The 14,062-nt window shown below is 40.7% G+C and overlaps 1 long non-coding RNA gene across 1 annotated transcript in view; it reads left to right on the top strand.

Moving 5' to 3' along the window:
- Window positions 1-13,626, top strand: part of LOC148189234 (uncharacterized) — a 56,553-nt gene extending 42,927 nt beyond the window's left edge. The window contains exon 4 of the long non-coding RNA XR_015776896.1: window positions 13,527-13,626. This is a non-coding gene — a long non-coding RNA (uncharacterized LOC148189234). The remainder of the gene's footprint in view (window positions 1-13,526) is intronic.
- The last annotated feature ends 436 nt before the right edge of the window (window positions 13,627-14,062 follow it).

Genomic DNA, 14,062 nt, shown 5'->3' with positions numbered 1-14,062 from the left:
CTCAGCTGGACACAGTTGGAAACATAACAAAAGAAATAGGAAGGCTTTGATAATTAGTTACCTTGGAGTTGAGCTGTATTGACATTTAACCAAAGGGGCAGTTAAAATGTAGCACAGGATAGAAGTTCACTCATTTTTTCCCAGGGTTGCCTGTTTTGAGGGGCCCGTCAGTCTTCTGGACTCGCACAAATCCCCTTAAAACCCCTGGAGTCACTGAGGGTGTATCAGGCCCCTGGATCTGCTGTGTGCAGGGCTGGGTGACGGGCTGTAGTCCGGAGCCAGCCAGGGGGAGAGGACAGCTACTGTGAGGGCGCCCGGAGAGCTGGGAGTCACTCAGCCACAGAAACCCTGTGTTTGTGTATGGAGCGCAGTGCTCTTATCTCCCGCCTGTACTGACGCCACACTCTTCCTGTTTCAAATCTTTACTGCTGATTTTCTCTTCACTCTTGCCTCAGTCCCAGCCAGTCCTGTTGTTTTTGGTGTTCTTGTTCTTTTCAGTGGAGATTAGATAGAGTTGCTGTGGCGACACAAGAGACAGAAGCATTGCTGGTTTGAATGTGATAAGTAACAAAATATTAACCTGTTTTAGAGCTTTTAAACTATTTATTAATTACAATTAATCCCATGTAAAGCACATGTAGTCCACTGTGTAATGCTTTTTAACATTAAATTTTGACAGTGGAAGTTAATAGTTTTAAGTTAATATGTTAATATGTGTCATTTTCAGAAAGACCTTGTTATTAATGACACCAATTGCCATTAAATGAACTGCAGTCAGCGTCCTGTTGCTGACGCCTGTGATCACACTCTGTAAGCATGAGTGAGCTAACATTAGCCAGCTAAAACCACAATATCACAATATATTTATGCTTGGCAGTTTTAAATTCCCTGTACAATAGGAGGAAAGCCAGTTCAGAGTTGGATTTGATTCCCAAAAACTTTTACCAAGTTTTATCCCAGATGTCAGTCACATTCCCATTTGGCCAGTCATTTGTTGACACTATTTCTAAGCTATCTTTAGCAAGTGTTGCGCACTGTTAGCATTGTAAAGACGCTGAAGAGAGGCAAGGCGCTCAGGAGCACACATAAACATCACATCTTTTTAGATTTTACAGGAAAAAAAGTTTTGTGTCCTTTACACAGAAATCAGTCCACAGGCTGTTTCAGACAACCAAGAAAGTCAGTGAAGTTACAATCAATCCTCCCATTAACAATACAGAGTGATTAATACACATAATTTGTTCCACATAGTATTTTTAAGCAAAGCTGTTCACATTCAGATTATAAGTGATCCTTTCCCCTCTTTAAATAATACTCAAACAGTGAAAAAAATAAAAGCCACCAGTGTCTGCTGCTTCAGCAAATTGTTGTCCATCCGTTGTCCCATAGCACTAAATCTGCATCCTCTGGAAACAGATCTGGAACAGTATGTGGCTGATTTATGATCAATTATGGCTGCATATCCCTCCGAGATACTGCCACATAACTGAAATAAATAAAACTAATACTGACATCTATGGTGGTACTCGTGGTGGTACTCAAGTACTCGTTTTCAAGTCACCTATAGTCAACACTGCATCATTGTTCTTTCTGCTGGGAACCTCAGTTCACTTGTAATGTTTAGAGATATAATGCTTGATGTGATTCAAAAAAGTATTTATTATATACATAAGAAAAGTAAAGACGTGTCTACAGACGCTCAGTATGTAGAACATCAAAACAGGTTATATTGCATAATTTTCATACAAAACAAGTGTAGTAACAGTGGGAGGCGTCTATCTTTCGTCTCCTGCTTTCCAAAATCAAAAACAGCCATCTAAAATACATAAACACTGAAAGAGCTCTCTAACAGTCCCCTACTTGGTATTTGCAAGCGTCACTACCAGTCTTCCTCTCCCCTGTCTGGCCTGCCCAGTTGCCTGGATGGCCGATTTTGATGGCGCCAAGCACTCTGCAACTCTGCCGTAATCAGGAACAGCGAGGGGCAGTCTCTATCACAGAGAGTTTCTTTCCTTTTCCTTTGTTTTCCACTGATTTCCTTCCTCGTTTTCTTAGATATTCTCTCCCCACTGATGTAAGTCCAAACAGAGGCCTATTTAGAAAGTAAACAGATGAATGAGGGGAGGTTCTGGGCCTGGCGTCCATGGAGTCAGGCGCAGAGTGGAGACGTCTCGCTCCACCCGCCCTGTGCTGACACAGCCTGTAAATATACAGCATGACAAATGGCATGGCTCTGCAGCAGTCCCCCAACCAATCTCTGGCAAGCAGGCCTGATGCCGGCGAGGCTAGCCGGCAGGCCGTGTCTGATTCACTGTCACAAGAGACACATTGTTTATAGGACAGAGAGACACTGTAACACAAACACTAATACCCCTCGAGTGGGTGACACATTGGGAAAACCCTCAGTTTGTGGCTCCAGTGTTGCCTCAAGGAGAGCATTGCAGTGAGAAGTTTGTTGCAGCTCCTTGTTGAAATATGTGTGTCATACTGTCCCTTTAGTCCCTCAATCACTTTCCTGTACCCACATTTTTTCCTGGCTCTCTCAGGATTTCTCCAGAAAGCCTGCTCTGGTTACACCAGGCTCAGCTTGCCTTTAAGTTCATGTGTGGCTTCAACCAAACGTGTGAGTTTGACTGTAATTTGGATCATATATTTTCACCACAGGCAAACTTATTTTCATGCTTTTCTCAGAAGGACATCCTCTTGGGGAAAATCCTTCTCAGGAGACCTCATAATAACAGTATCCTTCCCTTTATGTTTGTCTCACTTTTAGCAATAACCTTGGCTATCATGCCGGCCCAAGTTATGTGATAACTCTAAAGTGAAAGGCCTTACATGGGGAAAGTATAGAGATGTTGATGGATCTGAACTGTTTTGGAGAAAAGGTTTAGAGACAGGAATGTCTTTGAGGTGGAGGGGGAGGGAAAAGAGTGCGTGGAGGCCCCTTGGGGAAAAAGCTCTGTTTGACCTCTAAGGATAGACCTGCAGACTGAAATGGCCGCACTCTTTCCGGCTATGCTCTCTACCAGGATTTCCTTCACTTCTCCAGGCCCACATCTACTGAAGCACCAGGGACTTGGGCCACAGTTGGCCACCTATTGTGAGCACCGAGCAGGCTTACTGGCTGAGGTCACACAGGGAGTCGGTGAGCGCCAGACTGGCAGGCGATCCACAGTTTCCTCCAAGATAGGAGATCAAGTAAATCAGAGTTAGGAGTTGTTGCCCTTTAAGAGTCCTAATGACCACTGCTCTTTTCCCCTCAGCACACAGCTTTGTCTGGTGTGGAGCATTATGAAGATGGTATTTTGTGCTATCATCCGTTTTTCATCGACTGGCTCTCCTTTCAGCAAACATGATATCATCCTGGTATCATGGCTAACTTAATGCAGCCAGTATTAGTGTTGTGTTATGTAGCATTAGCATATAGACTGAAGCTCCATTAGTCATGCTCTGGACTTATGCCCCACATGGATACTGTGTTACCTCTTAAGAGGATCCATTTTTCACAGGCTGCCGAGGGCTATAAAGACAAGAGACAAACCAATTGATTTTAATTCGTTGGCAGTGTCAAGGGAGCCTGTTGGAATAGACACATGGAGATTCATCTCCCAAAGCACCAGTAATGACAAGATTGTAATGACAACCAGCTGATCAGGATGGAGCTGCTGCTGCTGCTGGTGACCACAATGCACAGCTTTATCCAAATCTATGGACAGAGCCTACATAAAGCCGGAAACAAACCAGCAGACCCTCTGACGCCTTCTTGAAAAGCTTGTACATTAAACATCTGGCATGTGCTGGTTGCATCATGTCTATACAGATTTGTGAATTATGCTAAGATGCTAAGATTATCTGATTTTCAAACACAGAATTTCAAACATATTTGATATGTAACGACAGCTCTGATACCATCGGTACCATCAGGATAGAAGATATTGTAATCCTACCTGCTCCTCTTTGCCAAGTACATACTCTTAAAAATCTGTTATGATGGTCAAAAAGGATTATTGTCTGTCTTTTTATTATGAAGTGCTTTCCAAGGGTGTAAAGTTTTATTGTTATACAATATTATATAGATTCTTTATTTGCTGACATCACAAAGTCTGCCTCAGTACATTTGTGTATCTTTTTCTATCTGGATGACATTCAGCTGCTAGCACTGTTTGAATGTTAAGAAAGGAGGTGGGCTTTGACATGAAAGGAAGACTTTTAAAATAGTGATATGTATCAGTGTTTTCACTTTGCATCAATAATAATAAATAGTTGATAAATATATTAATATAAAGTAAATTAATAAATATTGAGCTAAATCAATGTACACTAGGGGCAGGGGGAAAAAATTGAAAAAGTATTATATCGGAATCTTTTGTGTGCCAACTTTGTTTCAATATACGGATGCAAAGGATTGACTTTTTATTATATAAATTATTAATATTGCAAATACAAATTAAACGTTTTGGTTGCCTACTAGCGTAATAAAATGAATTGGGTTTTCAGCCCAATAGATACATTTTGCTGCAAGGAAAAACACTGACATAAGATGATCAGACGGAAAACTTTATCTTAACATATAAAACAGATGTTGACAAGTTTTCCTTTGGGGCCATACTTTGCTGTTTAAACACAGTATATTTTATTGTAATGGCTAACATACTGCAAAATGTTTAAAATCGCCATCATATTGTGTCGTGAGTTAACTATTGTGATAACATTATATCATGGGGCCTCTAGTGATTTCCACCCCTAGTGTTTTCCCTTTTTATGGGCTACCATATAACACAAAGGCATTTTAGAGTCCAAGCAATAATGAGCATCACACTTATTTCTATCTTGGCAGTGTGCACACTTGCAACTTTAATTAATCACCAGGGATAAACATCAGGGGATTCAGTTTTTTAGTGACTGGACCCATTATATGCATACTTCAGTGGTGGTCATTATGACGTAGCCTACAGTCTTCATTACAAAATACATGCATATCGCATTAAACCACTGTCAGTGATCCTCACACGACATCTATGCATATCTGTCCATAATGGATGTAATGAGGTGTCTTTCCTCATTTGCTCTTCCTGAGGTATCTACCATGTTTCCCCACATTAGAGTGTTTTCTTTTTCTTTTTTTGGAGAGTTTGACCTCATCTGCGGTGAGGGTCCACAGACAGAGGGATGTGGTGTGTTGTAAAGCCCACAGAGGGCAGAATTGTGATTTGTAATAATGGCCGTTATGAATCAAATTGACTTGACTTGAATTAACTTTAAAGATGAGACTCAACTTTGAATCTCGAAAGGTATTCTTGGACTCTAAAATCCTAGCTAATAGATTTGGGTCCATTTCTGGTTTTGCCAGTCAGGTCCAGTGTTCGAGCTCAAACTGCTTTGATTTCATGAGAACTGGTGTCACAGCACAAAATCTATCTTTTAGTACTAGTAAGCTATATGACAATGTGATTAGCATAATATTATATTGTATGTTTATAAGAGAACTAACAGAGCCACTAGTGTCTGACAGGCTGTGAGCCAAGCACCACCAGGAGGCAGAGCAGGAAAGAGATGCACATGTTGGGTTTGTTCACTTTGAAAGTTTTTTTGGGGGACGATAAGAAAAAACATGGCGAACTTAGTCACTTGAGAAAACTAAAACAGCACCATTATGGCAACATTTTGGATTTGAGGCTGACTGACAAGATGTCCCAAATGGCAGCTAGTGAAGCGGTTTGCTGTTTTGAGCTGAATGTTGAGCTGAAATTTGGTTGTTGTGTGCATTGCATGAAATTGGAGAGTTTGGGTTAGGCTTGGGTGGTATCCTGGTATTATGGTATACCATGGTATTTAGAACTCCTGACGGTGTTATTTTACATACTGTCAAAAGTACGGACCCCCTTCTGTTTACTTCAGTCAACTTCATACTTGAGAGGCCGTAATGACGATGTTTTGCGTGCAGTGCAGTTTTTATCCCACTGGAGGTCAGTGTTGTGCAAAAGGCAACTGAGCTGACTGTTCTGAAGAGAACAAGACTGTAAACAGCCGGAAAATAACAGCTGTGTCGTCCCTGCAACAGCAAGAAGGGATAACAACTTATTTTTACATGTAACCTGCTACATAAAGGGATTATTTTCACCAGGCCAGAGTTTCTGATTGTTAGAACAGTGGAATAACTCACAACTAACAGGACTGACCAACATGGTTTTGTTGAATTTTATTTTGTTTCTGTTGATTTTTAATGAAGTGTGTTTTATCATGAGATAACGAGGCAATTAAGCTAGTCTTTGTTCGGTGAAAGAAAGAAACATGAATTCAGAAAGTGTATGGTTGTCTTTCTTTGTTTAATAAGGTAAATAGGTGTGTGATTATTACCTTTGGTTGCCATATTGTGATTGTATTGTGTAATGAGTAGACTGAAAATCACTAGAAAGCCTGCAGAATATAGTAGGCCTGGTGCCGGTGGTGGATGAGTGTTAGCGCCGCACACTGATTGTATCAAATACCATCTATCCCGGTAGATTCCAGGAAGTTATGAAAAAGTAGATACCACCCAAGCCTAGTTTGGGTATAAATATTTTGTCTTGTCAGAGGACTTCATATAGTTTCATGAATTCCATTTTTTTACATCAGTCTATATTGTAATTTTGGTAGATCTGCTGAGTTAGTCATTTGCCATGGGGCATTGAATGTCATTCGTCTGTAATGTGTAACTGTGCTGCAGGTATGTCTGGAATTCTCAAACCTGCTGTTGCCATTCTCTACAATGTGTTCCTTCTCAAGCCTAAGGGAGTCGCAGGGATCATTCGCTCACTTCCTCTCACTCTGAGCCTTGCACAAGTCCAGCTAGGATACACTGGCAATGCCTCCTGTTCTCCTCTCTTATTGATTTACTTCACGGGGCCCGGCAGCGGAATTGTAACATCAGGGACAGTAATTACCCTTCCTGTGACGGACCAAACAAGTGACTCTTACAAGTGACTCTTCAGGGAGGACCACAGCCAGGGCAGTGCCAGGGCAGAGGGGAAAGTGTGCCCTGTGTGCATAAGGAAATGATCATGGGGAAAGACAAGGTCACAGAGTTGCCCCTGCTGCACCAGCAGGGTTTAAATCACGCCTTCCCTGGGTGAAGAGAGACAGTGAAATCTACATAATGAAAACGTGTTCCTTTGGACATGGCTGCTGTCTCAACTTTGCATAGTTGGCCTAAGCAAGCTCACCAAAATATTTGAGCTACACGTGGGAAATGGAGTGCATATGGACCTGTCTGAAGATGTTTGTCCCATAAGGCTGCAGAGTGTCTTTTTATCTGAGGTCACCAGTCAAGTCTGCGAGATACATAGTGTGTTTGACCACAGCCAGAGAGACAGAGTAAGCCTTACACTGTTAGTGATAGTGAATTGGCCATAATCATTATCAGCTCTGTGGTAGTGAGTGGCTCCCACTCTGTACAGGCGGCTCCATGTCTGACCTGTCTGTGGTGTGGCGAGGCTCTGCTCAGTGGGAGACCTAAATGCTGAGGGTTGGGGTCACTCAGTGTCTGCCGCCTCCCTTGAATATCTGCATGCCGTTAACAGCAATGGCTCTGATGACATGTTCTTCCTGAGCTGGCCCTGTCTGAGCTCCTTTGCTTCGGCTGGAGGTGCCTTTGGCCCCTTGTCTTGAGGCACTTGTCTATTTTGGGAGGTCATTTGGAGCCGGACACTCTGTCTCCCCAACGCAGCCTGTCTCCTGATACCGCTATCAACTGTCGGCTTTCAACAGAGAGCCACGGCAATTTACTAGAGTGACGCCAAGCAAGGCAGTTATCAGGACCCCAACACCAGATTAGCTGGTTGGTCTTCTAATGAGCATCCTTGGACAGGGAAATGGAGGGGGACTCACAGAGCACAATAATCACACTATTATCCTTGGCCCTGACAGAACAGGAAATACTCCACAAAGTGCACCATTGAAGGGAAAATGCAATTATTTTTTTCAAGTTTAATTTTCTTTGCTTTGTGTTTAGAACTATTACATTTTGGGGGATATTTTGTATATTTTTAAAAAACTAGTGCAGTGGGTGCTCATTCAAACAGGCCTTTTCTGAATGGGCGAGTGGCTGGGCCTTACGTATGACTGCTTGCCGCTTTCTCAAGAAGCGCTCACCCAAACACCTTCACATTCGACACTGCACTTCTTTGGGTCCTGAGCAACATACCTGGGCTCCAAACAGTTAGAGATTTATTATCATGTTTAGATATGAAAGGTACTGAACTAAGTTATTATTCTAACTAATTGTACCCCCAAAATAACTTAAGGGCCCCTAAAGCTCTTTTTAAAAATGCAACACAACAGTATACTACTTACTTACCATGTATTTCTACTTGTACTTGAGAGGAAAACATATACCTGACAAAGAAATGCTACTGGTTACATAGTAGAATCAGATTTTACTCACAAAAAAATACAACAATAAAAATGTGATGTACTATCATTAATTAAACTATTCAGCATTGCATCAGAATTAAAAGCTCCACCTTAAACAGACATTAAGTAAATTTAAGCACACTGTGCCTTCATCACTTCGTATTGCTCTCCCCCTGTCCCCTGCTTTATGCATCCCTGAATACGTACATATCTGTATGATGTAGACAGAAATCAGAAACATATGACATCACATATAGCAAATGATTTATTTAAATAGTGTAAGTGCCAATACTTTGAGTTTCGACAGAAGTTTAAAAAATCCTAACAATTTGTTTTGTTTTATATAAGATGATTATTACAACTAATTTCATTTGCAACAGTTTGTCATTTTGTAAAATTTTTAACATTAAAGTTATTGATTTTTTTGGGACACTACACCCTATAAGAGTGAATTTAATGAATATGTGAAGTTATGGAATATTGATCCGGGAAGTTCAAATCCATGTTTATCTATCCGAATTTATCAAACTGCTTTAGTCAGCTTTAGTCTCTTTCCGGTGCAGCACACTGGCACTCAGTACCGGACCGGTCCGGTTCTTATGGCAAAGAAATACTTAAGATCGTCTACTCGCGGCCAGAAACACCATGAAATACACATAGTGAGACATGCTAACAGCCTACTCTCCACGGAGCCCTAAAGCCATGCCCCCTTTCTTAACAGAATCAGAGCTTGCTTTTTCAGAGTTTATTAATATTAGATATGTCATGTGTCCAAATGACATCAAATGCGATAGCACATTCTCGGGCATCCAGCAATACACCCGCCAAGTATGAAATAAATTGGATGAACTTGTCTCAAGATCTGCGAAGGACTAACACACAACAAAGGTTACCACTCAGGACATACAGGTAACCAAGAATATAGTGCACACTAGGGATCAACTGATATGACTTTTTTTTTCAAGGGCTGATTCTGATATTGATTATTAGTAATTAAGAAGTCCACTAACCAAAATATGCAGTGTCAAAATTTTAGAATAACTCAAATTCTACAGCTCCACAAAAAACTGTTTAAATGCCTTTAAGCATTATGTGTTTAATTAATCCAAGCCATGTTTTTTTCCTTGAGGTTTACACAATCCAGTTAGTTGGTACATCAGCATAGCCATTTCAGGGATTATGTCTTTTTTCTGACTTTCCCTGTAAAATAATTCTTAGGTACAGGCTATTTAAATGCGCCCACTGCCACTGTGGATAAATACAGCTGCGTGGTCTAAAATGTACTGTCAAACTATAATGTAACTCAAGAATTTTTCATCTGCTTTAGAAAAAAAAATGTATGAAATGAAACGTACGAAATTGCTGTTAATGTTAGGTTAAAGCATGCAGAGCATTAAAGCCTCAGCATTGGAGAAGGTTTGTTTTCCATTTTCAGTAGGAGCTACTAATCTGATAGACATCTGTCAATGGAGCAAAGCGAGGCCAACAACAGTGTTGAGAATAGCTGTCAAACTGCACACAGCCACCCATTAGTTTGACTGACTCTAGCAAAAAAAGTAAAACTCTGCAACAGCTGAACTTAACCAACCCTGGCAGATGTTTTGCGCGTACACAACAAACTAGAATGAGAGAACAGTAACTGATCTCTCTCCCACCTCTGCTTTTTGGTTCTGAGTTTGCCGGTCAGATCTAGAGCGAATGACTCAACTCACAAAACTAGTCTCTGTCGCTCAGTGTGGCGACTGAGTTTTAAACTGGACTCTGTGGCTTGCCCAACCCTGGTTTCTGTAAATGAAGTTAAAAATCATAAAACGCGTCTGCGCGGAGTGATGTCATACTTGGCATAGTGTTTGACTGTGGATTTTAGGAGAGTTAGATTTACTAGCATTCGGGAAACATTAAAAGTATGGTGGTTCACACTAAGTGCCTGTGCTCTCTGTAGTGTTTCCTCAGCCCCCTCCTGACTTCATGCAATATACTGCCACTATTGGTGCAGAGCAGTAAAAACAGATATACAAGAGAACCTCACAGAATGTAAACTGAAACCACTGAGCAGTGTATTCAAGCAGGATTGAAGTTTGTTATTCTCAAAACATCATGCTCCCTTTTGTCAAGCTTAAACATTGAAATAACGAGTGAATGAATATAAACTTTTCCAAGCATTTGCATATGAATGTCATGCCAAGGTGGGTGGGTGATATCTTCCTGAGGTGTAAAAATCCACTTGCTGCCAGTTGGTTTTGGCTCTGTTGCTCCTCTCCCAGAACAGTATTTTCATTTTTTACTCTGCCTGTTTTGAGGGCCACGGGCAATCCAACATGAAATTTATGAATGCATTAGTCACATTTAGACAGTTCAAATGAACTGAGTTCAACTATGCAGCTTATGATAATTCTGTGGTTATTATGATTTTATAATTGCAGTCAGCTCCTCTTTACTATAAGCAAATTGCAGCAGCATATTAAAAATACATAACATCAGCTATGGTTTAATACATTTCAATGAGTGTGCTGTTAAGTGTGGGCTTGATGGAGACAGCTTGCAACAGGAAAGTCCCCTGTGGATAATTTGGACCCCTGAGGCAAGATGGCGCCCACACAGGAGTACCTGTGGCACCACTCAGATATGACAGCCAGTGATTATGTTGCATATATTGACATAAAAGCATCCAGCCAAATGGAGATTTTCCAAAACAATGATAAGAAGGGTGGGGGTTGTATTGGGCTGAGACAGGGTGTGGCTCCCACCACAGGGCTTGTTACCTTTGCTCTTAGACAAGCCTAATTTTCAGCCAAGAGGAATGTAACAGGGATTACGTTGAAATCACACAGCAGAGACAATGATATCAAATGTGTTCTGAGTTTATAAGTTATTAAGTTTATAAAATGCAGTCTAATGATAGACAGGGAATATATATTTTCATTATCAAAAATAATTAGTCATGTTTCCAAAGCTCTGCCGACTTACCTTTTAAAGCCTCTGGAAACATGGCTTGAAATAGTAAGAATTCACATATTATATCAAAGTTGAAGTAGTATCTACAAAAATTTGAGTGAAAATAAATGTTCCCAACTATTAAAAGCTGAGATCAAAACAGCTCATTTTGAGGATAATTGCATTTCTGTGTGGGCTTGGCAGGTCACGTTTTGATTGACACCTCCTTGGATCCCACCTTTGTCAGCTGTCTCTCGTCTCCCAACAACTATGGAGCAAAGCAGAGTCGGCGTGGTACAGCTCTATCTGTTCCAACCCTCTGACTCTGGCTGCGTTCATAAATCCAATCTGACGCTCTACACCAAATTGAGAGAGCTGTAGTTCAAAGCCACAGAGCGTTCTATTTCTCCATGAATTAATCAACGTTTAAGTTCATTACACATTCACTCTGTTTGGCGCTCTGCTGCTCCTTCCTCCCAGACGTGTCCAGAGTTCACTCTGACACGCCCACAGTGAGTGTCCGCACCCTTTTGAAAGGAGAGTTTAGGGATTTCAGTTTGACATGTTAAATTAGTATCAACTAAGCGTGGATAATGACTCCCAAATCAACCTAGCTCCTGAAAGCTGTGAAAAAACTAAAATGACAATATTTCAAATTTTAGGCTAATGTCTGATCATTTTTTATGCCTTTTATTATGCATGTAAGAACCTAAATTAAAAGTATTTGGTGATTTGAGTTTCCAGAGGCTTTAAGAGGTCAAGTCAACAATACAAGAAATGCACGCCATGTTGCATGACTTACTGGAAACAGCAGAGGATATTTGTATAATGTTTTACTGGCATGTGTGTGTGTGTGGGCTGCAGACTATGGACAGGATTGAGTGCCGATCATGTTATGTTCATGTGGCTGTTTGTGACTTCATCCTTAGACTTTAATCTAAGTTTGTGTTTGTAGACTTTGAGGTGTGGATTAGTGGGAATGTTGAGTCAGGCCCCGGCGAGGGCCCAGGAGGTCAGCCCGGAGAGAGGCCCACGTAAGCAGGCTTCAGTGCTGCTGAATGGGCCGATAATGGCCTGGATCAGAAGGAATGTGTTCATGGAGCCTTGCTACTGACAGCCGGCCCCTGGGGACACGAATTACTCTGACTGATACAGAAAGAAGATGACAAAAACACTGCCTCGGGCGCTGTCTCCCCGGACTCCTTGTCTCCAACACAGCTAAATGAATCAAATTGCCTCCAATTAAAGATTTAACTTTTCTTTTTTCCCCTCGGCTCCTCCACTTTCTCTCTCTCCAGTTTCATGATACAAAAACGCTTTTCACTGCATCACTAACGCCAAAAAACAACAAACAGATATGTTTTGAAATTTTTATACAAGTATTATAGGAGTGCACGTGCAGTAGGCAACACTTTTTAATATATTTTTTTTGTGTGTGCAAAGAAATGGTTATATAACTATAATTATATGAGCTATAGAAATGAATTCTTTTGTGTGTTGGGGAAAAGCAGCCTTGTTCAGCAATAAACAGCCAATGCAATGACTTTTTTACAAGCTCATGGTCTTAGGGCAGTTTGGTTTTGGGCTTTAGGATGTTAGATTTCTACATACATAATGCATCAAGATAGCAAATTTTCCCTTAACCACACCTCTCTTAAGTGCCCTTAACTCCTAAAACTGCCACTCATCCATAGTTTGAGCAATATGGAAATTTCAACCACGTTGCAATCTTTGCAATGCCTTGATCCTCAAGAGTCGTGTCAGTCAGAGTTCACTTTCCCTCACTGCCTTGTACTTTACTCAGCGTGTTGTAAAATACTTTAATACTGTGCATTTCGTTTGTTTCTCTTGATTTAGTTCAACTGTTTTATTTAGTCTACTTTCCTTTTTCTTTAAAACACTTGTGTTAAAGTTGTTTATGACACCAAATTTGATTGCACTATAACATACTATGCCAAGTAGGTCCCTTAACAGTTAATGTTAGCAGGCACAATTTATAAACCATGCTCAAATGCATCCATGAAATAAGCAAGGACCGTAGATAAAGTAAGTTATTTATAATCACACATTTTGCTTGTCAGTTTATTTATAGTCAGTAAGGACAGAGGCCAGATTCCACACATACCTTGCCTGGAAATTCACATTTTCAAAATAATAACTGTTTTTTAAGATTTTTTTTGGCATTTCTGCTTCATTGATAGGAAGAGAAGGAGACAAGAAAGGCAGGGGAAAGAGAGGGAATGACATGAAGCAAAGGGCCTGGGCCGGACTCAAACCTGCTGAGGTAAGAACTCATGTTGGTACACACTCTACCCAGCGAGCTAAACAACAATAAAGCATTTGTGTTCATTTAAAATAGAACTTTATATATTATATACATTTATATTTATATATACATTGCTCAGCATAAATGAGTACACCCTAACAGATTTTTTCGAAAAAACACATATCTCTCCTTAGAATGAATACCTTCTATGGTGTCCGATACACTAAAATGTTCGCACAACTCTGGCTTACGGTTTTAAATGAGATTGTCGTAGGAATAAAACCTAATAAAATTATAATTAACAGGAATCCACCTACAGATGAGTCTAATCAACCATCACACAGGTGTCCACCAGGTAATTGACAATTAAGGGTGGTATTTAAGAGAGAGAATCCACTCCCACTCAGTGCTGACAAACATGGCACCACATGGAATAGAAATGTCACAAGACTTGAAAAAGATCATTTCTTT

Source organism: Plectropomus leopardus, chromosome 7 (genome assembly GCF_026936395.1).
Source record: "Plectropomus leopardus strain MGB_pleo_1.0 chromosome 7, ASM2693639v1, whole genome shotgun sequence".
Lineage (NCBI taxonomy): Eukaryota > Metazoa > Chordata > Actinopteri > Perciformes > Serranidae > Plectropomus > Plectropomus leopardus.
The sequence above is the reverse complement of the archived record's forward strand: the minus strand, read 5'-3'. Positions and strand labels throughout refer to the sequence as shown.